At 36.4% G+C, this 25,689-nt stretch overlaps 1 protein-coding gene across 1 annotated transcript in view; it reads left to right on the top strand.

Annotated features, from left to right (window-relative positions):
• Arf6 (ADP-ribosylation factor 6) overlaps positions 1 to 25,689 on the top strand; it is a 44,577-nt gene that overhangs the window by 5,179 nt on the left and 13,709 nt on the right. The window contains exon 2 of the mRNA XM_074100973.1: positions 9,773 to 9,881. The gene's annotated coding sequence lies outside the window, so the exon portion shown is untranslated. The remainder of the gene's footprint in view (positions 1 to 9,772; positions 9,882 to 25,689) is intronic.

Raw genomic sequence — 25,689 nt, 5'->3', positions numbered from 1 at the left:
CGTGGAAATATCGGGATAAAAAGTAGCGTATGTGTTATTCCAGACGTCCGGCTACCTACATACCAAATTTCATGCCTCTAAGCCCAGCGGATGTTATTTCGAGATTTTATCCCTATCCCGTGGGAATATCGGAATAAAAAGTAGCCTATGTGTTATTCCAGAGGTCCAGCTACCTACATACCAAATTTCATGGCTCTAAGCCCAGTGGTTGTTATTTCGAGATTTTATCCCTAGTTATCCCGTGGGAATATCCGGTCAAAAAGTCACTTAAGTGTTATTCCAGATGTCCAGTTACCTACATACCAAATTTCATGACTCTAAGCCCAGCGGTTATTATTTCGAGATTTTATCCCTATCCCGTGGGAATATCGGAATAAATAGTAGCCTATGTGTTATTCCAGAGGTCCAGCTACCTACATACCAAATTTCATGGCTCTAAACCCAGTGGTTATTATTTGGAGATTTTATCCCTAGTTATCCCGTAGGAATATCGGGTCAAAAAGTCATTTAAGTGTTATTCCAGATGTCCAGTTACCTACGTACCAAATTTCATGACTCTAAGCCCAGTGGTTGTTATTTCGAGATTTTATCCCTATCCCGTGGGAATATCGGAATAAAAAGTAGCCTATGTGTTATTCCAGAGGTCCAGCTACCTACATACTAAATTTCATGGCTCAAAGCTAGGGCGTCCAGTCTCGGAAATATTTTTGAGTCTCGGGACTGAGACGAGACTTTGTCTTCAGTCCCGGGAGTCTCGAAATTTCGAGACTTTCGAGACTTAACGACAAATCCTTTTTGGTGGTCCGAATCTGAAGTGAAGTCATAGTCGTCGTAGTTGCAGATAAAGAAGTACTTAGTGGGAGAAGAGCGGGTGACTTCAAATATTACGAAAAAAAAAATTTTTTTTAATGAAGTTTATGTTCTTTATTAAATTATCAGAACACTACCATTCTAATTCAAAAGAATGCATGTCCAAAAATGCAATTTCGTTTAATTACACTTTTCGATACATATCATATGAACATGTTTCTGAAAAACTTAAGTAAAATTTTTCAAAAAGTTAGAAAATTTAGCATATGTCCAAAACCATGACATTTTCCAAGCAGTATGGCCTTATGAGTGTAACAACAATTGTTCCTTATCTCCTCTTTACTAAGAGTTCAGATCGCATAATCTTCTATCTGTTTTTATGGCTTAGTAAGTGACTGCAATGCAATGAATCCGCTTGGGGTACATAAATTTTTCTACAATTTCTTCCATGCATCGTCGTTAATAAATATTAACATGTAGTGAACAACATAATCATCACAGTATAACCACAGTTTACCTAGTTAATTCAAGTATTTAACGTATAGTGGATTTTTTGAGGTACTTTTGAAAGTTCATTTGATTTTACTTATCGTATATGCATTATAATTGACTGTAAACAATCAAAAGTCCGGTCTTGCTGGACTGAATAAAATAAGTCTCGAAGTCTCGAAAATCACCGAGACTGGAACTGCAGAGTCTCGGGACCGAAAATAGTTCGAGACTCTCGGAAAACCGAGTCTCGATTCCCGGGATGGAAGCCCTACTCAAAGCCCAGCGGTTGTTATTTCAAGATTTTATCCCTAGGTATCCCGTGGGAATATCGGCTCAAAAAGTCACATATGTTTTATTCCAGACGTCCAACTACCTACATACCAAATTTCATGACTCTAAGCCTAGCGGTTGTTATTTCAAGATTTTATCCCTATCCCGTGGGAATATCGGGATTAAAAGTATCCAGGTTATAAACTTACTTTCCGCCAAATTTCATCCAAATCCGTCCAGCCGTTTAAGCGTGAAAAAGTAACAAACATACTCACTCACTCACAAACTTTCACATTTATAATATTAGTAGGATTATATACTTCTGAGCAAAAATTTCATCAATAAATATGTGAAAAAGACTATTGTTAACGGCGTAGAAGCGAGTTTAGATATTTTCGTTTGAATTTTTGCTCAGAACTTTCTACTTCTACAGGTGTTCTTACAAATTCGACTGTACCTGCCATATCAGCATGTTAGAAAAGTTCGCTTTTTGCTTGACCCTTTACCTGATCATAGTAAATGTTGAAATTTTAGTCACAGCAACTGTATATTGGAATACTATCTAGGAGTCAACGATATCTGGTACCGTACCACTGGTTAAATCATGCATTTAATTATTTCTAAACGTATTTTCTTTCTTTCTTTCTTAGAAGTGTAGCACCGACCGTTACTGTGGAGGGGTTTTCTGCACAAGTGACAGTTGCGTGTATGTACAGTCACCAGCACCAATATCTGACACAACCTCTTATTTCTAGGCCCAGTAGGACGTGTCAGATATTTTTGCACGCTCCGCTGTGGCAGATATTAATGCTGGTGACTGTACCATTAGCCAAAAAAGTGGTCTAACAATTTTTAAACAAGTTCCTATCAAATTAATATGTCGCTAAAGTCGAACTTTCAAGTTGACAGACACGTCTGGCATTTTTGTTTTGCGACATGCAAACGATTATCAACTTTAGGGTGGCAGTTGGTAGACCACATATTTGGCTGATGGTACCTACGAGAAGATTGCCGCTTCCCTCCAAAAATAGCTGTGAAAATTCGCGGTAATTTATAAGTGACTCCATCCATATATTTTTCTACATTCCATTGGGTCGAGATCGAGATAAGTCGAGATGGTCGCCCCGTGTCAGTGCAACGCGAGATATCAAAGAATATGGCCTAGCCTCTTAAGTACACGCTTAATAAACAAAAGATGTTCTCAGTTGACCAAGACCAAGGACGTTGGAGATTTAGTATTGCGCGTATTCGATTTGTCATGGGCGGAATGGAACAAAATGGGGCCGCAACTGTTACATGTGTCGGCCGTCACGCGACAGCCCAAGTAACAAGCCCAATACGTTGTTCATCATGGAATGCTGCTCACAATTCGTGTCAGTTACTAAATTTCCATTCTCGTCAACACTCGACCTAGTTGGCGATCTTCTGTTTGGTCGATATTTCGTCGTACTATGCGGGTGCTGATGCAGACAATATTGGTTTTTGAGAGAGCAAACCGGCTATTTTTAACCGACGAAAAAAACGGAGGAGGTTCTCAAGTTGACGCCAATATTTTTCATTTATTTTTTTAATGTATGACCACGCATAACTTTTTACAGAGTAGTCCGATTTTGATGTTTCATTTTTTATTGGAAAGCGTATACCCCGAGAGAGGTCCCATTTAAATTTGGAAAAAATATTCCTACCCTAAGGGCAGGAAAACAGGGGATGATTGATTGTTCAGTAGCTGATTGTACTGTATGACCAGGCATAACTTTTTACAGAGTAGTCTGATTTTCATAATTCTTTTTTTATTAGATAGGGTATACCTTGAAGTTGGTATTATATACATTTGGGAAAAAGCACCCCAAGGGTGGGAAAAAAGTATAAAATAAAAACTTTTTAACAAAAAAATTGAACCAGCGAAAAACTGAAAAGCAAAAAATAATACCTTTTTTGTTTGACCTTAATCTAGGTACCAGTTTGAAGTCGGTGCCTCAGCACGACCCAGGAGGAGTGATAGAAGCCCATCAGGTAGACGACTATAGGTCAACTCCTCCTGGCTCGCGCTGAGGCACCGACTTCAAACTGGTACCTAGGTTAAGGTCAAACAAAAAAGGTATTATTTTTTGCTTTTCAGTTTTTCGGCGGTTCAATTTTTTTATCCATTGTCTAAATTCGAGAACAACCTTCCTTATTCATCGCAATTCGCCTGGCCAGTGGCCACTAAGTAGTATACGTCAATTGGCTCCGATCACTGAAAAATGGCATGACTCGTTCGATCAAAACATATACCTACTTGAGTTCGTTAACTTCAGGAAATGGGAGCTGCGTTGGCTACAAATGAACAATGATCATAGTCTAATAGGTTGAACAAATTTAATGTCTGTTACGTTGTCTGTCAGTTACCATTTTCGAAGTAAAGAATGGTGATCGAGTGCGGTCAGGTCATGTTCCATTGAATAAATATGATAAAAGTTGTTCAATTACCAATATGCACGGATTGTAATAGGATTGAGGACATTTTTTGGTGGAGTTTATTTATTTATTTATTAAATGCAATTCACATGTCAAAAGTACAATATAGCACTAACATTATGAAACCCGGAAGGGCGCAGCATTTTTAAGACAGAGAGAGTTTTCAAAACAATAAATTGGTATCTTAGAATTAATTAAAGTTGTGGCAATAATACAAAATCAAAATATTTTTATTGACTAAGGATAGCCGTGAGAGATATTAGAGTGATTTGGACCTGTTCGATTGGAACAGTGAATTATTATTTTGAGTTGTCCGGTATCGGAAGATGCAGTACGGATGTGCAGGTTCATCAAGTAGTTCTTTGCAGCCAGAGAATCTTGACATCGCAGGAGAAGTGTTTGATGAATGTGGCTATCGAGTCTTCCAATAAGGCTGGCATAATCACACATATGCACTTAAGAAAAAAAATAGAAAAAAAGAATGGTGAGATTGATAAAACAAGGGATAGGGATATCTAGTTACCAAAAGTTTTTTCACTTACCTACCTAAATTTCAGCGTTCCGGTCAATTTAACACGGATCGTACTTTTACTTGTTTAAAACTTTTCAAGCGTTTAATTCATGATACTCTCTTTTCAAAGGTATGTATTTAGTGGTTGGATACGACAACTGACATTACGCTTTCCTCTTTCACTTCACGGGAATTATTCTTGACTCAGACTTGCCACTCTTGCCAGTTAGACGGAAATGTTGCAGACGGGCTACTGGCAATTAAGATAAGCCTTCTACTACCGGGCTTACTTCAAGTTGCAAAGCAAGCACCAAATACAACTCAGCCAGGATTTTAGAAAGTTTTAGACACGCCTTGATTATTCTGCTACTACCTGTCAAACTATTATTAGTTTGAAGTACTTGTACTTGTCAACCGGCGGCGATTCTAGGGACCCTACTGTAGGTACGGTACGATGTCAACGGAAGCCCCGTGTGCTCCTGCGCAAATAGATTATGGTGTGCATCATAGATTAGCGAAAATCAGAAGTGAGATGTAATTAGAAAGTTGAATTGAAATGTCGATGCGAGAAAATCATCGTAAAAAAGACTGCTCGAGTCCAGCCTCATGAGATGAGCATTTGTCATTGAGATTTAATATAGGAATGCCATATCTCGCACCAATAACTTTTCATTACTATAACTAACGTTTAAATAAATGGCGTTTATAATTCGTCTAAAAATACGGATGAATATATTATTGCCCACGTGTCTTTAATTTTGACTATCTGATCTGCTCAATCTATATCTGGCAATATTCCTAATTGTTATCTGTTCAATGATTACGATAATGTTATTTTTTAGTAACTTTTAATTTTGTAACTTCGCAAACTTGCCAGTGAAATTTTGATCCATTTCTTCGACTTTGCTTGTAACTCACGAAGACAATGTTATTACTTTCAATGATCATCTAATAATAAATGAAAAAGTTATTTGAGTTGATGTCAGTCTATATTTTATTTATAGTCTTTGTTAACCTGTCCAATCACCATCGTCGATCAGCGTAAAACAATTTCATATTCATGACACGTTTAGGGGGTTCATATTAACATATTGTAAAGTAGCAATGTTACTGACATTAGCTATCACGGGAGTGATTTATGTCCAGATTTGAATAAAAAGGTCCTAGGACATTTTTTTACACAAAAATAGTAACACGGGAATCTGAACAATGATATCTTATTGTATTGTCTCAGATTTTGTACAGTAACAATGATCCAATAATATCACCACAATTTCATTACCGCGAAAAGTGAGAGCAAGATATAAAGCTAGGAATTCAATTTTGCTGTTCGCTGATTCGAGTAAAACTGGGAATCGGTTTTAGATTGTAAGCAATTTTTGCTATCGCCGTCGCTTAGCGTTTAAGTACCGGCAAAGTCTGCCTCAAAACTCAAAACAAGGTTTGAGCTATCGACATGGTTTTCAGTATTTTATTCCATTTTAATGCTGACGGCATCCGTTTGTATTGTTTAAACAAGGTGTTAATTAAATACTTAACTGAAAACCTCGGACACCCAAAAAAAAATCTTTTCGTTAAATGATTGCATTTATTTTTGAATACCTTCATTATTTTAAAAGATATTAGTGTTTTTGCTAAGTCAGTAATTCTACTTCATTTCTATGTCTACACTCATGATTTGTATTTGTCAGTTGCGCTTTGACGTTTTTACAAGAAAATCACATATTGATAGCAAACCGGCCGCCAGTATTAAATTGTCGAAATAGTATGCAACCTCGCTAAAATAGGTATCTAATTGGCGCCTGATGCAGTCGCAACTTTTAGACTGGGCACAATAAAAAAGGGATTTAGAAACAAAAACACAACCTAATTTAAAACATAGTGTAATCGATTCTACTCTCGATTCTGAGCGAACTACTTTCTGGTTTTCAGTTATTTAATTAATAACACCTTGTATAGGATACGTATGTATGTAAATTTAACGTAATTATCTGCTAGTAAAATACGTTTAAAAATATTTCCCTTCCTTCTTCTTCATTTTTTCCGCATGATAAACAATTTTCAGCTTACAAATTCCCTTATAAGTAGAGTATAAGTATATTTACCGCTCCCGTGCCCGTATCAATCCTAAAGTTTCCTTGTTATTCTTTTATTCCAAATTTTCGGCTTAGAAATATTCGACTTCATAACGAAGAGGGTACTTTATTAACTTACTCATTCCTACTTTTTGAAATCTTTGTTGTTTTCAACGTATTTACGATGGTATCCAATCATTTGGCGACAAACGTTTTAACAAAATTAAATATTCATTTAACAAACAACGTTTCGCAAACTTTTGTTTCACAAATTAAATGTTTTGTAAAAATACATTTCACGAATTGATCATTCATTTCACAATCTCTTTATTTGACAAACCATCATATAACAAATCATTACTTGGCAAACTATTCATTTATTATTTTCGTCATTTGGCAAAACCACGTTTGTCAAATCAGCGTTTAACAAAAAAAACGTTTAATAAAATGCATTATTTGGCAAACACTTTATTAAGAATAGTTAGAGGTGCGTCTGGCTCAGGTTAACTTGGTCAAGAAATACAAGTAGGTGGGTTAGAACTGAGACCCTAAGTAAAATTAACTTCTGCCAGTACAGTAGGTTAGGTTAGAACTGCGACCCATAGAAAAACTAGATGTAGTTGGTTACTGGTTAGGTTAGAACTACGACCTTAAGAAATGCGAAACGAGAACAAGCCACGAGAACCAAAGTACCAATTTAAACATGTTATGTAAATGTTTTGTTAATTAATCATTTATAAATTGATGTTTTGTAAAATAACTAGTTTGAAAAATTAGTTGTGTGGGTAATGGATACTTTTTAAATGATGATTAATCATTATGATGTGTTTGTATAGTGACAAGTTTGTTAAAAGTATGTCTATCAAATGATCAGTTTGTGATATGAAGTGATTGTAAAATGAATAGTTTGCGAAACGTTATTTGTTAAATTACTATTTTTGTTTTTGTTTGTCAAATGATAGTTAACCATTGACGATATTATACTAATACTAGCTGTTGCCCGCGGCTTCGCGCCCGTTGGAATTTTTCTAAATTTTCTTCCATAAAAACCTTCTCCTGACAATAACGAACACAACTAAAAAATAATTAGCGAAATCGGTCCAGCCGTTCCCGAGTTTTGCGCTTAGCAACACATTTTAAGATTCATTTTTATTTATACAGATACTATAAGCAGTTAGAAAAGCGGGCCCATTGGGTTGCTAGTACAACTCTGGGTACTTAAGCACTATTAGCAGCAGCCAAAGTTTCTTCAAATAACACGAAAGCAGTATAGTTTGTATCTTGACCTTATTGCCTCAGATAAGCTTTGTCTCTCAGTATTGTTTCTAAAGGTTAGATATATTTAGTAACGTTCCACTTCAACGATATAACCTAGTTTGTGTTAGACATGACCATTTCGATTTCCACAAGTCTTTCTTAGATGATATTTTTAAACGAACTTCGAAACAGTTCCAAGTTATCAGCGGCTCTTGACGTTTTATCGTCTATTAGAGCATGACTGGTTGAACTGTTAATCTATTTTATTTAATTAGTTTTGTGAAAACACGCTTGGTTTTGACGGTAAGTTGTTGTCAGAATAATGATCGTTCATTGTTATTATTCATCGGAGATTTACAGCTTGGATTATTCACTTAAGTATAATAAGTTTCGTAAAGAATCCCGGTACAGTCTAGTGCAATGATATGGACACGGCCAAAGTTACAAAAATATGTATACACGGCTTTATGCACTTAACCTTAACGAAACTTATTATACTTAAGTATGTATTATGAAAAAATATTTAATTTAATTATATTTGTTCAATGCGTGCACAATTTGTGCACTTCCTTATTTCTAAACTAACACCCGTGTGTTTTATATGAGCTGAGCTTTAAGTTAGGTTTTTCAACACGTTGTAAAATAATTTTCATGCTGCTAATGCATTTTATAAAATAAGCTTAATGCAATTTCATCGTTAAATCTTAAGATTGTTTCATCGCTTTTAAGATGTCGAAATCATTAATTCAGGCAGTTTGAAACTGTTTCAACATTTTCGGCATAAGATTAAATGCGCTTTATGCACTTGCACTTAGTTATTTTGGGTTTACCGTTATGCTTATCGTAAAAATGTTTTATTCGAAATCAACACTTCCCATTACATTTGGTAAAATGTTTGTTTGGTTCCAGCTTGAAAGTGAGGATACTTTTGGACCCGATGGGAGCAGGACGCAGACGAAGTTGTAGCTAACAGCCTAGTATTTTTAACCGACTTCGAAAACAATAAATTATCGTTTTTTTATTTTTTAAATTTATTTTACACTTTTTTGATATTTTTGTGATAATGGTAGATTAAAATATATTTAGAATGGGCTAATTATTAGCTTTCATTTGATACCCTACTTGATAGGTTTGAATAAAAAAACTTTTTTGAAAGCTCACAATTTGGCGCCAAAAATCCGCCATTTTGATTTTTCAAGAATTTAATGGACCCAGTAGTGTCACTCGCGTCATCAAGACAAATCCAATGACGTATCACTTATCAAAATTGGTTCATCCGTTGAATAGTTACGAGAGGACATAGGAATAGACATACATACATACGAGGCAAATACATCATAACCCTCCATCGTCGCAGTCGGGTAAAATGGAGGTTATCAATTCAGTTGTATTTTTTTTTGTTACCTCAGAACTCGGTCATCTATGAACGAATATGAAAAAATTTTTTTTCGGTTGTCGGAATGCCTTCAATTAGATCCTAGGGAAATCGAGGGAACTCTTCAAATATTGTAGGGAAGGGACACCTATAGTAGTTTGGATATCTTTAGTAGTATAGTAACTTGTGCATAAGCTCTTGAAAATCATCATTTGATGAAGTGGAACTGATGATCAAGACAACATTTGACCACCGGAGCTATTACTTAAAAAGAGGCAAGTCTCGTAACGCAGTTCTTATACTGCAAATAAGTTTTGAGATGCAATGTAAACTAAATCGATTATTTTTATATAAGATACTTTAAAATAATTTCCAAACAGTTTGATACCTAGTTCAACTGTGCCTACAGTAAGTACTCGCTCGGTCAACTCCATTGCGTGATGTGATATGATGTTCTCGGGAAAATATTAAGATGCGTTTTTCAACTTTGTTACAAAATTATGAGCACTGTTTCTATTGTTTCAGGATACGGGTGTGTAACGTGAGATAAGCAACCAAGCGGTACTGTGATAGGACTACTGCAACGGTTTAACACTGTGGAATGATTCCGGTGTATCGGCGGCGTCTTTTTAATGTAAGTATTGTTTTTAATATTTCCACGGTGAAACAACCAGCTGTCTAGCAGATTTTGACGGCGCATCAATTTATGGACTTATCAAGGGCCACTTAATCAATTTAGATGGTGTTTTGCCCCGCTGTGATTTCGCGGCAAGTTTTATTGACCGCTTAGCAACACTAAACGATCATGACTTTGACATTGTAAATGAAAATGTGGCGATGATCTCGACTTTATGCGTCACTCTCACTGACCTCATTGAGACCTTGCTCGATTTCAATGGCAGTTTGCCGAAATAACGACAGAGCATGAGATAAGTAATCTACAAAAGTAAACAAGACATCTTGTATAAAATTGGGTCATACGTAACGAGCAATATGTTTATTTGCTTGTACATAGTAACACGTCTTCATAAAGCTCATGATATGGAAGCTGTATTTAGCCACCCACATTTCGCAGTAAAACGCCCGGCGACACGCCAGTTTATTTACCAAAATATTTAGCTGTCAATATGGAACCGGTTTTCCCAGTTTGCCTCAGGGTTTAATGGGGCGTGTATCGAACCTGCTCGCTTGCATGAATTCTTAAATGCCCTGACTTCGAGCGGTGCGTGCGAGGACTGGAATGTTTTAAACGAACGATACTTCTTCAGTTAGCTTTGAAACTTCATCTGCCGGCATGACGGCAGCGTTCTTGAAATTCAAATGAAAGCACGAGTTGTACGTTTTAGGTCTTACTCTATAAAGGCGCGGCCACATCGCTGCTTAAAATACGCAGACGGTGCGGAATCGCAGTGACGTGCCGTAAACGTCACGATTTTTGGTAGAGAGTATGCGGTAAAGTACTAACGTTTACGGCATGTCACTGCGATTCCGCACCGTCTGCGTATTTTAAGAAGCGGTGTGGAGGGCATGCGATAAAAACGGTGCGCATACGATGCGTCACTGCGATTCCGTACCGTCACCGTTTTTTAAGCAGCGGTGTGGCAGCTCCTTTATACATATGATTATAGGTAGAGTCATTCACGATGACGCGTGCCGTGATTCTTATTACAATGTCATTAATGGCTAATTTTGACAAAATCACGCGTCTTCGTGGATGGCACTAGGTATAGTTCTACGTGTTATGTTTATAGATGTTGTGACTATATTGCTCGAAACCTCGTTCGTTAGTAGTGCGCCAAATATCTCTAGCTCGCACTCATTGCAGTTTACAGCTTCAAACGCTTCTGACGAATAAAACTAAGATAGCTGCAACAGCATACTGGAAGATATTTGAAATGCTTGAATACTTAGAACAACTTATGCTATTTGTAGGCGTCGGTACTTGAATCGTGAGGTAAACCAATTAGTATTCGTCGTGTACATTCAGAGACAGCTGTTCAACTTGTAACGAGTTTGCTTGGGATTTATTTAATGTTGGCGTGCCAATTGTTGCTGGTAATATTCTAGATTCTAATCTTGGCTATTAAACCAGAGTAACATTTATTTTATAATCACGCTTTCACGTTTGCGTCTCCACTTGAATGCTTCCAATATCATTATAGCGTTAGTGGTTTTTCCTTCTGAATTATAAAGTCTGAAGTTATCTTGTAAAGTATCCCTTGGATGCAGTGCCGTATTATCAATTTAATCCATCTCAAAATTCTCAAACCTTGTTTAAGTATGGCCAACAAAAGGGCACCGCCGTCCCTTCCCGGATATGGAAAGCAATTGTCCTAACAGAAGTAGGTACAATATCTATCTATTTATATTCACATCTTGTCCCTAGGTAACTGTTGTTTTGCATAACACCTCAAGTTACCTCTGCGTGTTATGAGAACATTCTAATATGATATCACTTTGATTAGTTTCCTTTTGGTTTCATGATTAGAAATGTGTTCTGATTACCGTTTGTGATTTGTGGTATGATTTAAAGTTTCTTTTTTGGTGATTTTATGATGCATTCTAGATTTGTGACTTTTTTGTTACTCTCTAGGACTAGTGGGACGATAACTGTTCGTTTATGTGTATAATTTATAAATATTTTACTTCTGTAAGAATCGTAAACTTAACTTTTGCAAGGAATATTTGGTATTTTATGTTCCAAGTTACGTCATGCTTTTATACGTCGCTATGTGGCGTTAATTATAAAAGTGCCTTTTGTTCTTCAGCAATCCGCTCAGTTGAACGACATTTATTACAGGAGTCATTAGTGTGCGTCATCCATCAACTTAACGTGCCGGAAAAAATGGCCAAGTACGACTCGATTCTGCGAAACAGGATCTAGAAACGCAGGCTATTAGAGATGTCCTAGAATTTATATTGATCAGCTCTCATGGAAGCATTCCAAGATTTGCGTGGCCTGGCAAATTCTGATTTTCCAGATAATAGGATTTTGCCTAGTAAATAAATTATTTGATGTCATGCGTGCGGGTTTCTGATAATGTACGTTTGAGCGCTGAGCTCCATTAATTAATTAATTATTACAATGTCACCTTCACATAAAAATGTTTTTGGTATTTACTCGCAAATATTGCAATAAAATTAAGTATATTAATATCAAATATCATTGATACATGTAAGTGTAATACGTTTATCGTCTTTTGTTTCGATCAATATTCAAACTATTGTTACTATTTGTTTTGGTAACTCACGTACTTATCGACATTTAGTTACATTTACAGTCTACTATTGAATATATTTCTCTTCATAAGTAATCAATGATGTGAGCAATAAATTGCAGCCAAGACGAGCGCAAGGCAAATTGCCGTGCCAAGTTCGTTCGAACCATTTCGGCGTATTTTCTTTCAAGTAATTTTAGCTAAAACCTGGTTTTTACGGGCTTCTATGTGACTTTGCCCTTATTACTGCTAATTCAAACTTAAGATAATAGATAGTAAGTAAGTAATAGTAACGATGATGACTATAAAGTCCACAAAGGCCAAATTTCAGCTAAAATTACTCGTTTTCTTACATCCACGTCCTAGGCTTGGCTGTTTATGAGATTATATCACTTTTTATAGGCAAATTGTCGCTGTCGCGACTTGGCACTTTTTACAGTTTTTTTTTCTTGGGATACGATTGACATGAAACCGTCAACAAAAAGGATGTTTTAAAAGGAATCAAACGATATAAATCTGAATATAAAATGTAAGTTAAAGGTATTGAAAGTTGATAATTTATGGAAGTGCTCTAACTATCATGATCACGACCACGATAACTACTTCTACTATCAATAGCCATTATATTTCTTCAAACTCTGAGCCTAAATTACGTTCCGATTACAATTGTCTTGAATTTCGGAGCTACCAAGTAGAACGTTGGAGGCTTGGAGGCGGGAATCATGATATTGAATTGCCAAAGTATTTTTTTACTATACAAAGATAACGAAGAGCACTTCTAAGAGAATACTGGTAGGAGAGCCCTTGGAAAACAACAAGTTCAAGTGAAGAGAGTATGATACGATCAGAATAGACGGTGGGGGTAAAACGTTGATTTATCTTTGAGGATCACACTAGTAAATTCATTCACCGTCAATGCGATTCGAAACTATCTATCAATAAATGAGTTTTCTTGTTTGCTTCTTTTTTTTTACGGTCCATTTTGTTGTCGGTCTATGTGTCCCTCCGTCTTAAGACCCTTTTTCTCGGTAACATGTGGAGGTATCAAGCTGACACGAATATACAAGTCTGCTATACATAGTGCCACCAGAGTTGAAGTCATGCACACATGAAGGCCGGCAACGCACTTTTGCCTCTTCTGGTGTTGCAGGTGTCCATGAATCCGTTTGCTCGTTGGCCCCCTATACCATAAAACAGCAGATTTTGACAGCCGGATTTTGACATTTAGTCATTCATTTCATTAATCCTCCTTTTATGCAGTCAGTTCTTTTTTTAAATGTGTATGTAATCATTCACTTCAACTCTCGTGGCACTACCTATACCCCTTGGAGCGCTGAAAAAATCAACTTGTCTAAGTCAACGCAACCAAAACATACGGTGATCCCACGTTGCGTCCATTTTGATTAGAAGCAGGGTTCTCCTAACACTGGATCTTCGTAGATACCAACTTTGTACAGAATCCTCAGTGTGCGAGTCTGACTCGCACTTGGCCAGTTTTTTAAAACTTGCCTGTGATTGACCTCTATGACCTACCCGATGGTAAGTGCAGATGAGGCGGAAGATTTAGCTTACTCGTTCAGTAACACGCTGAAATTGAATACCCTTAAATTGCACTTGTATCTTCGTTGACTGACACCACGTCTCTGTTGTAAGAGAAAAAAGGCCAATTGAATGAGGGCTGACGAGATCAGATGCTATTCTCACAGGTCATTCTGAGTTAATGAAGTAGCAAGTTGTTACGCGAGGTCGACCTATCACCCGAATAATGTACATCGACTAAGGCACTGAGCCATGCCCCCATTCGGTTACAGACCTTCACTCCTAACTCAAACTAGTCTTAGCCATAGAAACTTCAATACTTCACAATAGGTAAGCATAATATTAGGTTTAATATTTAAGGTTGAATATTTCGCAAACAGATGACTGAATCGAAAAATCTTCTGTCGGCAATCCCCCAATGGTTTTAAAAGACCTATCCAACGATAGCCCACACTATAGTCTATGGGAGGTACCCCAAAACATTTTTTTTATAATTTTAATATTTTACCACTGTCGTCGTGACTGATATGTATATTCATGCCAAATTACAGCTTTCTAGTACTAACGGTCTCTGAGCTTAGCCACAGACAGACAAGACAGACAGACGGAGAGACATGGCCAAACTATAGGGGTATCAACTAGGAGTTGGCTACGGAACCCTAAAAGCTATCGTTCCTCGCTCTTTAGTACTAAGAATATCGAATAAAATAAAATATAATCTGTACCTCTTCTAAAAACTACTTAAGTGTTACAATGTACTTCAAGGTTAACAACGTTAGTGCAAATATTATGTATTGTAATGAATACAAGGCCTTTACTTAATTATGCTGTGGTAGGTTGTTCTTCGGGGGGTGTGTTCACATTTGTACTAGATTTAGCACCTATTAACATTTCTATGAAAGCAATTGCTAAGTTTCGTTACTGAAATAAATTACGTTTCTTGAGCTGGATTGGACGATAAATGAGAGACTAGATTATTGCCACCAGTTTATCAGTTTTAAAATAAAAATAAATAACTTCCTAGCCATAATTTAAACTCCAGAAATACTCTGTAAGCGTCCATCTTATTACTATGAACATTAAATAAGTTAGAATAAAAATGTGACTGCCAGGTATTCTGGTATTCCGGTTAAGGCAAAAATAATGTTAACATCCGACGAAAACATAAATTGCTGAACAGTAGAATCAGATGTAAAGAAAAAAAATGTATCTCATTTCATTAGTGTCTGAAGGTTATTAAATGACATGGGATCAAAAACACCTAAGTACCAAAATAATCACACAATTGATGCGTACGCGTAGTATGAATTATCAATCGATTTTCCTTTAGGTACATTACCTCCACAGTCCTACCTCCCTAGAGGGTTCAGTTCCGTAGCGTAGCATACGAAATATTTGCATTTTCTTTCAGCTGAGAATGAATAAGAGAATGTTTTATTAGCTTCCAATGCTCATACATATTGTGTATCATGAAGAGGCAAATGCAAACGCACTGGCGCCAGCCTGCGCGCCATTTGGTCTCTAGAGATCGGATTCTGTTGACAAGCTTTCGTCGTGAATCAGTAGGGTTGTAGAATTAAATACCTACATCATTTTTAATTCACCAGTTCCTTGCTATTTCGCTTGAATAACTTTATTAATTAAAATAGATAGAACGAATTGCCTTCAAGGCACGGCGGCATTAAACACGTGATCTCTAGAAAATTTAAAATTGCAATAAATCACTTGTGTTTATTGGATTTTTTTTCTTTAGTATATAATCATGTCATGTGTCTTTGTCATTATAAGTGTTTTGATCGTGATGGTGTACCGCCATTACTTCATTTGTATACAAAATAGGTATTATGGAATATACGCATATGTACAAAATAATATTATGGAAATTCAATAAAGCGAAAAATTCAGAATATGACAAAGATCGGATTTGGAAAAAAACAAATGTTTGAAATTAATAATTTGGTCATAAACGATTCCGTATAAAACTGAATCTGGTAAGTTGAGCAGAATGAGAAATACAGAAATTGAACCCCATCTCTGACACGGTTTGAATGCTAAAGCTAAAAAAATCAAAATATCTGGTAGCGAAAAATTATACACGGTGGGGTGGAGAAAGTGGTCAGAAAACGTCACGTGATTTTTGGACGCCCCTTAGATGTTACAGCCGCTGGGCAAATACGCTACAATTATCAGGGCATTTATTTTTAGCTCCAGAAATCGTCAACCCTAGCTCGTACGAGCTTGCACAAGTGGTGTTTACATCAGCTGAATGAGCTTCTGGGGACGGCTAACATTAAAGTTTATTGACCTCACGCGTTAAATTTTGCGACTATTTTTGTTTATAAAATTCTATTTACAGCACTTGAAATTTATTTACATAACAATGACTCTAGTTTGAGAACAGTTCCACCTAGTTCACAGAATTCAACAATCAAAGAACGTTTTCACACTGCGCTAAATGAAAGTTAGCCAGCCACACCGACTACTACACAACTGACAATGAAATGAACAATGAAATGACAATGATTCCTTCAATTTTTTTTTCCGCAACACAGTTAATTTATCTAACGACTCATCTTTAATGCTTACCTGGCAACACTTATTTCGAAACTGCTATTGGTTGAGAAACAGGTTTTATGAGGTGAATATACTGAATTTACTCAGTAAAACAATGATGTTCAGCATAGGCTGGAAACTGGAGCAAGGTTAATACAGACATCGCTAATTGCCACGAAGATAAAAACCATGATTAAGGCAAGAGAAAACAGTAATTAGATGAAGATTGAATTTAAACTTCCTTAGTAATCAGAGCGACTCCCTGGATATTGTTAAGAATTCAGATCTCAGTCCGAGGGCTGCTATTGGAATGATTTTTTCCGGTCGGCTGACACGGTTTGCTTTGCGGCTACTCGTAATAAATTTCGCTCAGAACCATAGGTGAATGGTTTTTGTGGTTTAAGGTACGTACAATTTGCAGATTTTAGTTATCAAGACGAATTTAATACGCCACCCACGCGGAAGCTGACTGATATACATTTCGATCTTTGAATTGTTAAATTGGAAACTGAAAGCTTTAGCGATCTTTCAAACATTATTCAAGGGAGGGCTTCAATTTTATAATAAGGAATTTGATCTTTTTATTCAAAACAGATGGAATCAGAATATCGGGGATGGGATCTGCGTGGATCAAAATGTTCCCAGCAGCCAATGTACCGTGACTTAAAAACGGTACAACGTTATTACAGAATTTTAATACCTTTGCGAGAACCCTTTTATAATACGGAAAATATTTTTAACATCAAAAGAAAAGAAGGTCAACGAGCAGAGCACCCTTGGTTGGGCTTTATTAACATTCGAAATAGCTTCTACGAGTGTATATGTATTGGAAATGATACATATTGTTATCTAATATTTAAAACTTACTTGCCTCAATTGTATGTGAAATTTACCTGACTCGATTTTTTTCATACTATGTGACTACCGTTCATGGTTGCCTTCTTGACCTTTGCGCTTGCTTAGTCATCGGTTCTTTCTTGTCGCTAAGTTGAATTTTATATTAGGTATATCTCTTACTCACTGTGATATTACCATGTAGTGCAGTATCTGAAGTTGTGTAGTAACAGCATACAATTTATATATCTACCTAATTATATGGTTAGCAGTTTAACTTAGAGACTGTTAGTATTAGAAAACTGTATTTTTGCATGTCAATATTATATTATTAGTCGATCAAAACGCGCTGAATTGTACCTATATGTATAGATATTTTCCATATTGTGTGTAACTAACATGTCATCAAAATGAAAGTTATTTTAAAGTGTGTAATCAATAAATTGGTAAACCGAAGTAATCGAAATTCCTTTTTATTGCTCTCTGGGGAGAGTGATGTACTTAACGCACTGGTTCTGGTCTCCATTAACTTTTCGTTACCAATAAAAATGTAATGCTTGCCTTGCCAGAAGATTGCACTAAATCCATACATATATGAACAGTACACTAAAGCCACTTCGAATTTTTAGGGTATAGATAGGCCGATATTTATCTACTTAGCTTGGACTATCATTTCTATCTTATCGATTTATAGATCCCAGTTTGTCTCACATGTGTTTAACAGGGGACCTTATTAGGACTGCAAGTCTTTGTTTGGATCTCTGTCAACTACACTACTAACCTACCTTCAATGGCTATAGTTGTTTGACATGGACCTACCGAAAGTAACGTCTGAATTAATAAATTATCGTAAAATACAATTTTACATTATTAACTCACAGGAATGCTTCTTTAAAAATGATGTAGGTACTTTTTAATAATGAGGAAGGGGTTATCTGAAGCGGATATTTTATTATTATATGCGAATACGAATGTTTAGATAAGGCTTGCGTGTCGGGTTGTGTGTGAATACCAATGACATTCATAAAATAAGCCAAAATGATTAATTATTCCCCACTGGCTGGTCCACTCGACCTTGCTATGTTTTTACAATACCTAAATATACAATTTGATGTGATGTTTGCTTCTTGTTATGTTACTTTTGTTAATTAATTTAAAAGAGTTGTCAAAACCAAATAAAACGAAGTGATACGCTAATCTAATCAAATACGAAGTCTGTGTACCCATGTCCCAATAAATGGATTTAGGCCCATTTTACGACCCTAAAAGAGGTCGCCAGTAAAAGAGTACGACGTTGACGCAACCAAAAGCGTTAAACATCACTTTGCAGATTAATAAACTTGCTTTTGATGTCGAACTACCAAGTTACATCAATTATAACCAGACAGCCTGCTTCTAATCCAAACGATTCAAGGCTTACAATGAAAACATCTACAAGCATCGTGACACAAATTCCTTTAATCTGATTACATAACCGGCGTACATCTGGGCTTCCCATTACGGCGAAGTGCTGTGAGTGGGCGTGCGGTGCACTTTCTGAACTCTAGCACCAATACACAAAATTGGTATGCAACTGCAGTGAAATGATCCAAGAACTTAAAATTGTTCAGTTTCAGAATACTATACCGTACTAAAATAAATGATTTAGGTGCCTAATTAATAAACCAACATTATGGTGATATGGTATTGTAGGAACTGGAGATTTTTTAACATCCTGTTAGAGTGAGAGTAAAACACCCGAATTAGAATTATCCAATCAGATTTGAAGACTTGCGTGTACATAAGATCACGTTCCTCATAAAAACAATAAGTACAAGTTATGACTACACGTATTAAATCTATGCAATCCACGCGCCACCCTACTTGCCTGTCAGGACGCATAAACAACCGATATCGCCTTCCCCCTAAGTTATTGGAGCAAAAACTTGGATTACGTTTCCAGAAATGTTTGCCCTAATCGTGCAGTGGTGGAACCCTCCCGATAGGGACATGCATGCAATTCATTCCTACGTATATCGTTGTTAACACATCCGAACGATATTGTCTTGAAATGTTTACGGTTCCCTTGTGGGTCCACTGTTGCAAGACAATTCTGTTCTTATATTTTATTGTTTTAACCATCGTCTTGAAATGCAAGACGTTCTATTTTCGTTTGTAGTGAACCGTGAATTAATTTTAAAATAATTTCTTTGAAACTTGATTCTCCTCGGGTCGGGTCTCTTTATTTTTATCAAGATTTACAATTTGTTATTGTTATCCTGTTTTTAATTTTGTATTTCGTTTCGTTGACTGCAAAGAGACTTAGATATAATTTTTTTCATCTTATTACAATACAAAAAGATAAAAAGTGGATAATGTACATGTCTATGTAATCTACTGTATAAACCGCAATAGAAAAAGCATTGAAGATTGGCCGTTTGCGTCTAGTCGTATAAAAAGCGGCAAGCTAGACTTCGTTAATTTTTTGCCTTTTAACAGTTACGTAACCTGAGACTTCGTGAATCTTATCATTGAGCTGCAGTAGTGCATGGAAGTTAAGTTTATATCTTCCGTTTGCTTGAAACGCTTTATGAGAATACGGTAAATAATTTGGAGTCGAATATAAATTAAGGTTCAAGGTTACTGACCTCTAGATGCAATGCTCGAGTTAAAAATCCGAAACGAGATATAAAATTACCTACTCAAGTCATTTTCAACAGACATTTAGTTAGGTACACAACTAATATTTGCGTAAATTATTTTAATTACACCGACACTATTAATTAATGTAATGGTCAATTACGGCAATGTTTTAAAAATGACAATTTTCATTTTCCTTTAAACAATGTATAAATTACCATTCGAACTAAAGAAAGTCTATAAAGAGGTTTATTCTCCTTTTATTAGTAGGTATTGTTAATATTGTAAACATAGAAATGAATGCACATTGTCAAAGAATATATAGCTTAGAAAGGACGATTGCGTTGACATACGTTATTTAATTTTTATTTACATGGCGGTTATCTTGATAAATTATTACACAGTTTTTGTATCTACAACTCCTAGAACGCATTTCCTCAGCTTTAATAAATCTCTTCGCGCTAGCGGAGATGACATTTGAGGGGACGAGGAAACCATAAAAGACAAGTCGACCAATGATGGCCCTAGTGCTTACGTAGCGTAAACCATATCTGATTTGTTGAAGGGTGCCATGAGGGATTATACTGCGTACACACTAATACGCTCCTCGCCCTTGTGAGGATGGAAGTCACCGGCCAATATACCTATAGTTGAATTTCTGCTTTGAAGTAAGTTGGAAGTTCGGACTTATGTGGATGATTTTACACATTTCTCTGTTTCACTGAAATTATAATTATTATAAATCTGTCCATAAATCTGATATGGTCGGAAAAGCTTATTGCTACGCTAGCTGCCATACCAACGTCATTGAGTGTAAACTTAGCTATGATACTCGTCTAGTCTGGCTCGTAATCTCTGTAGTTATGAGACTGCATGTGTCATAAAATATTGTCGCTTCCTCAGTTACCCTGACATACTAGTTAGACAACTTTACAGACGTATTCTGCAATTTCTGCATTGCCGTAAGAAATCCATAGGTATAATGAATAAAACTTGAGGTATCTTCTTTATGTGTAGGCTGTAGAAAAAAACAATCATATAATTAATAATCACTACACAAACAATGTAACTTGGGTTATGTTGCGAAGTTTGGTGCGGCATTTGCGGTTATTATAATTAGATATTGAATTATCCTGCATATTTTAATAATACAACACGTTGCCTGGATGCTAATGAACATCCTGTAACGAATTGAAGGCGCGTGTCTTGTTTCCGTTGCATTGCATGCTTTAAATTTAAGTAGTGATATCCGCAGTAGAACTAAGGTTACCGACATAGTCCGAAGAATTGCGAAACTGAAGTGGCAATGGGCGGGGCACATTGCTCGCAGGACTGATGGCCGATGGGGTCAAAAGGTTCTCGAATGGCGTCCGCGGACCGGGAGACGAGCTGTCGGTAGGCCTCCAACAAGATGGAGCGACGACCTGGCTAAGATCGCGTTGGATGCGAAAAGCACAAGACCGGTCTGAGTGGAGAGCCTTGGGGGAGGCCTATGTCCAGCAGTGGACGTCTTTCGGCTGACATGATGATGATGATGATGATGAATTTAAGTAGTTAGATATTAAACCTATTCACACGTTACAGACATGACATGACCACGATCAACTTAGGTTTTGTCAGTACTTATTTTAATTTATGTTAGCTCTGCTTTAAATTTTGATGGGCTTATCTTGCGTTCGTTAAGTTTAATTAATGAACAAGCTTTGCCATCAATATCAAACCAACATGTTGGTTGTTGGTAGGGAAAGTTTTCCGTGGCGCACTGAATTGTTTACAGGTGAACTTTACTATTAGTACTCGTAACAATGTTGAGTGGGACGAATTGTTTATTGTTATGCGTATGGTGTGTGAAATTCAGGATTGTAATTACAACTTTTCTTCTGTTTATTATGATGTACTTGTAATGATTTAGCAGCTTATTAATGCCACTTTAATGATAAAGATTTACATTTTCGCTCTTTACTTTATCTGTTCAATTGTTCTGTGGACTTCATTTGTCTGGACTGCGCGCTAGGCATCCTGTCATTGCAATTAGCGATCTCTCAGTTACCAGGTAGTATTTTATGAAATATCTCATTGATGGGATAACCTGAACGGCCATCCAATTGGATCGGCTTTGACTAAATCTATTGTTTTATCAGACCTCGTTTCGTGCTTCACTGAATTATTGTTCGCCTGTTCGATGGCGTATGTTCGCCTCGTGAACTGTAGAACTGAATCTGCGTTGCAGTTTTTGTTTTCGTTTTATGAATATTGAATTTGAAATTTCCATCTTTTTCGACGAACCAATTTCGCGTTGTGGTATTTTTAGTTACCAGCCATAACAAATCAAATACCTACCGGTATCGGACAACTCTAGTGAATTATGAAAATGAATAATTTGCTTCCGAAAGAGCAAAGGGTGGATTAAAAATAGCCCCGATTAATAAGCAAAAAGGGTCGTAATTTTCTAAATTGATTTATGATGTTAATATTCCTTGTTGAAATTTAATACCTTCATGCCTGCTATCTCGTCTAACAAGCCCGGATTACCGTTAGCGTCCGCGAACCTCGGTCACGGCCTGCAAATGCAACTTTTTTCTCTCACTAACCTACTAAGGAATTAGTCGAAGACACGTTCTATCAAGCACGAAGTGTCGCGATTGGTGTTAGTTGGGCTTGCGGCTCGATTTCACTCATCTGTGGCTTAGAAATTGCTATAAATTGCTGTTTGCATTAAGCTTTTAAATGTTTGAAACACGCTCAGAATCTACTTAAAAATCATTTATTTTGTAGGTACTTTGGACATCATCTGTCTATTCTGATTTTCTATTGTATCCAGGAAGAGGAAACGACAATCATCACCATGGCCAGTAAAAAAGACACATTTGACTCAACACTGCATTTTTTCGCCACAGTGAAAGCATACCTGGGAAAGCATGAAAATATTCTCGAGGATTGTGCGTTGCGTCCGTAGCCATTGTGGCGCCGCAACTTTGCTGTTTTCATTCTGCGAAGTGGATATAAAACTGCTATTTGTAGATTAAACTTTACTCCTGATACTAGTCTAGTTTCCTCTAAATGTGAATGGATATTCCAGTATTACTCGTCATTCGATTCGTCACCATGGACTAAGCGCTGGTTCGTCATGCATGACGGTGTGTTAATTGCTTCATAGTTTTTTAATTTAGCGTGATTGATCTTGATGTTCCTGTTATTAAAGGTACTAATATTAGATTTTGTTTGCTTGTAAACAATTGCATTTTTAAACCAAAAGCGGTCTTTACGTATGACCTATATAGTTCTATCAGAAATTCTAAATCTACGTAATTAAAAGTTACTGCCTTGTCATTGTAGTATAATAGGATAAGCCTTACAAAGTTCCAATCAGTAAATGGCTTGGATGCTGTTCTGGTCTAACCAAGTCGAATGAATTTGTGGGAACATCGCTGTCGTAATTGGCGTCGATCCAATACCCGTGGGCGGTACAGGAGGGTGTGGTATCTACCTACGCGATGAAAAGGCACATCTATAGAACTTCTGCGAAGGAAATTTGCTAACAAACCTGATAATGGAAAAGTCATTTGATTTATTCACTAAGGCAGAGATTTTGTTAAATTCTGTAATTAAATCGAAGCCTTTCTTTGTGAATAAATGAGCCACATTTTTCCGCTATTTTGGTTTTGTTGCTATTAGTTAATAATTTGAATAAAGGAAATGGCATGGAAATGGTTGACGCCCTGAGTAGTGACTTCACGGAAATAGAAGGAGGATCCCTCTTAGTCTAGAGCTCAAATCTTGCAATGATGGATGGATCTGATTCCGCCTTTGGGCAGATAACAAGTACGGACGGGCAAAAATCGATGGTGGCCTTTCGATAGTTAGGGAGTAGCGGTAAATTCGTTTATTGCCTACACATATTTACTTAAACTTGAGTATGCTTACTTTGTTTTATGAATCTGTTTAATAATAATTTTCTCTGGGGCACGTGAATTTTAGTTTTGCCAAGCTGGTTGGTGTACTGTATTGTAATAGAATTTTAATTATTGGTGTCTGAGATTAATATGGATTTGGCTATACGGTATTTGTAATTTTTTTATGTTTTATAAATTAAAACTTCACAATGCCTGTTATCGATTAGAGAATTAATTTTTAAGCCACCTTTACAAATAACAAAGCTATAAAGGTTTGAAATTCAAAATTAGACAATGAACGACATACTTGCATGTGACATGTGACTTCACACGCAAGTAGCGCCATACTTGCTGCATAGAGAAAATCGTTTGAGAAAGAGAGGTTTATAGATTTTTTTAAAAAACAATAAATCCAGTTTTCAACTGACTTAAGTTTTCTCTTCGCTAAACAGTGTCTGTATATCTACATTTTCATGATAATATATTATACTTGAAAAGCTTAGATAATTAACTAAATGTAAACAAACTTCAGCTGCCAGGTGTGGCATATTCAAGGATTTTAAACATTTTACTTATCTATCATTGTAACAGAAACTAGACTAATGTATTTCAACACAGAAATGTAAAATGTACATTTAATGTATGTTTAGATAGTTTAATGGGGGAATTTCAATATTAAAGACAGCAATTGACGTTGTTTTGTTTACATTTAATTACCTAAACCTTTCAAGTATAGACATGGCAAATTTAGGAGTTGTCAAATACCGTATTAAGGCTAAACGTACACATACCACCTTTGTGTTTTTGTAAGACAATAACCTAATGAGTTAGAGACTCAAACAGAAATAAAATTGTAAAATGTAGAAGACATTCCTTTCACCTCTTTGGTTCGAAGTTAGTATTCGATTAAAATCAATTAATTCCTGTTTTATTTAGGGTAACTATATGTATTACAAACACTTAGTTTATCTCCAGTAAATCTTGTAACCCATGTTTAGCTAACTTCGCCAGTTTGTAGTCCTTAACTATAGTTCGCTAATTGTCTGAGGGCAGTTTCCTCGATGTCGAATCATACTGGAGTTTAATGAGGTTGCGTCACTCCTCTCGTTAGCTCATCGTCTTTGCAAGCGGTTGCTATGGAACGGAACTCAGAGCATATGGATGATGCTGACTTATTGTCTGAATGGATACAAACGACCTTGCGTATGGCTGTTTCTATTTTATCCGAGGAAATAAATATCATGGGACAATTGACACCAATTGACCTGTTCCTAAACTAAGCAAAGCTTGGACTATTGGTACCAGGCATGCTTAAATACGTAATTAAACATTTAAGAGTCGAGAACAAACATTTGTATTTTTCATACAAGACCGGGGATCCAACCATTAGGTCTTATGATAGAAAAGAGGTTGTTTTTTTTTATATGTTAGTTATCTTGCTAAACTGATTCAGCATCAGCAAACAAAACGATTTGGCTTAGTAACAAAAATATTAAATCGAATAACATCGTTTCTTCGATAGTAGGTACCTACTAAATGTATATTGCCACCGTTTTGTGTCATGTCTATCCGAAGCGTGGCGCCTAGTGAGACGTTAGGTTGGCCGACTCGACCCAATTGAGGGTTCCGTGTTCGCACAGCTGACATACCCACATTCTCGTTATACCTTTTATAGCTCCGTGGCACGCCGTTAAAGCTTTATTTTTATCACCGCAAATGTATCAGATATTTGACATCGATCTTTTACTTTTATGGACAATAGACCCGTTTTAGGGTCTGTTATTTT

Source organism: Choristoneura fumiferana, chromosome 18 (assembly GCF_025370935.1).
Source record: "Choristoneura fumiferana chromosome 18, NRCan_CFum_1, whole genome shotgun sequence".
In the NCBI taxonomy this organism is placed as follows: Eukaryota; Metazoa; Arthropoda; class Insecta; order Lepidoptera; family Tortricidae; genus Choristoneura; species Choristoneura fumiferana.
Note: the sequence above shows the minus strand (reverse complement) of the source record. Positions and strands in the feature narration are given on the sequence as shown.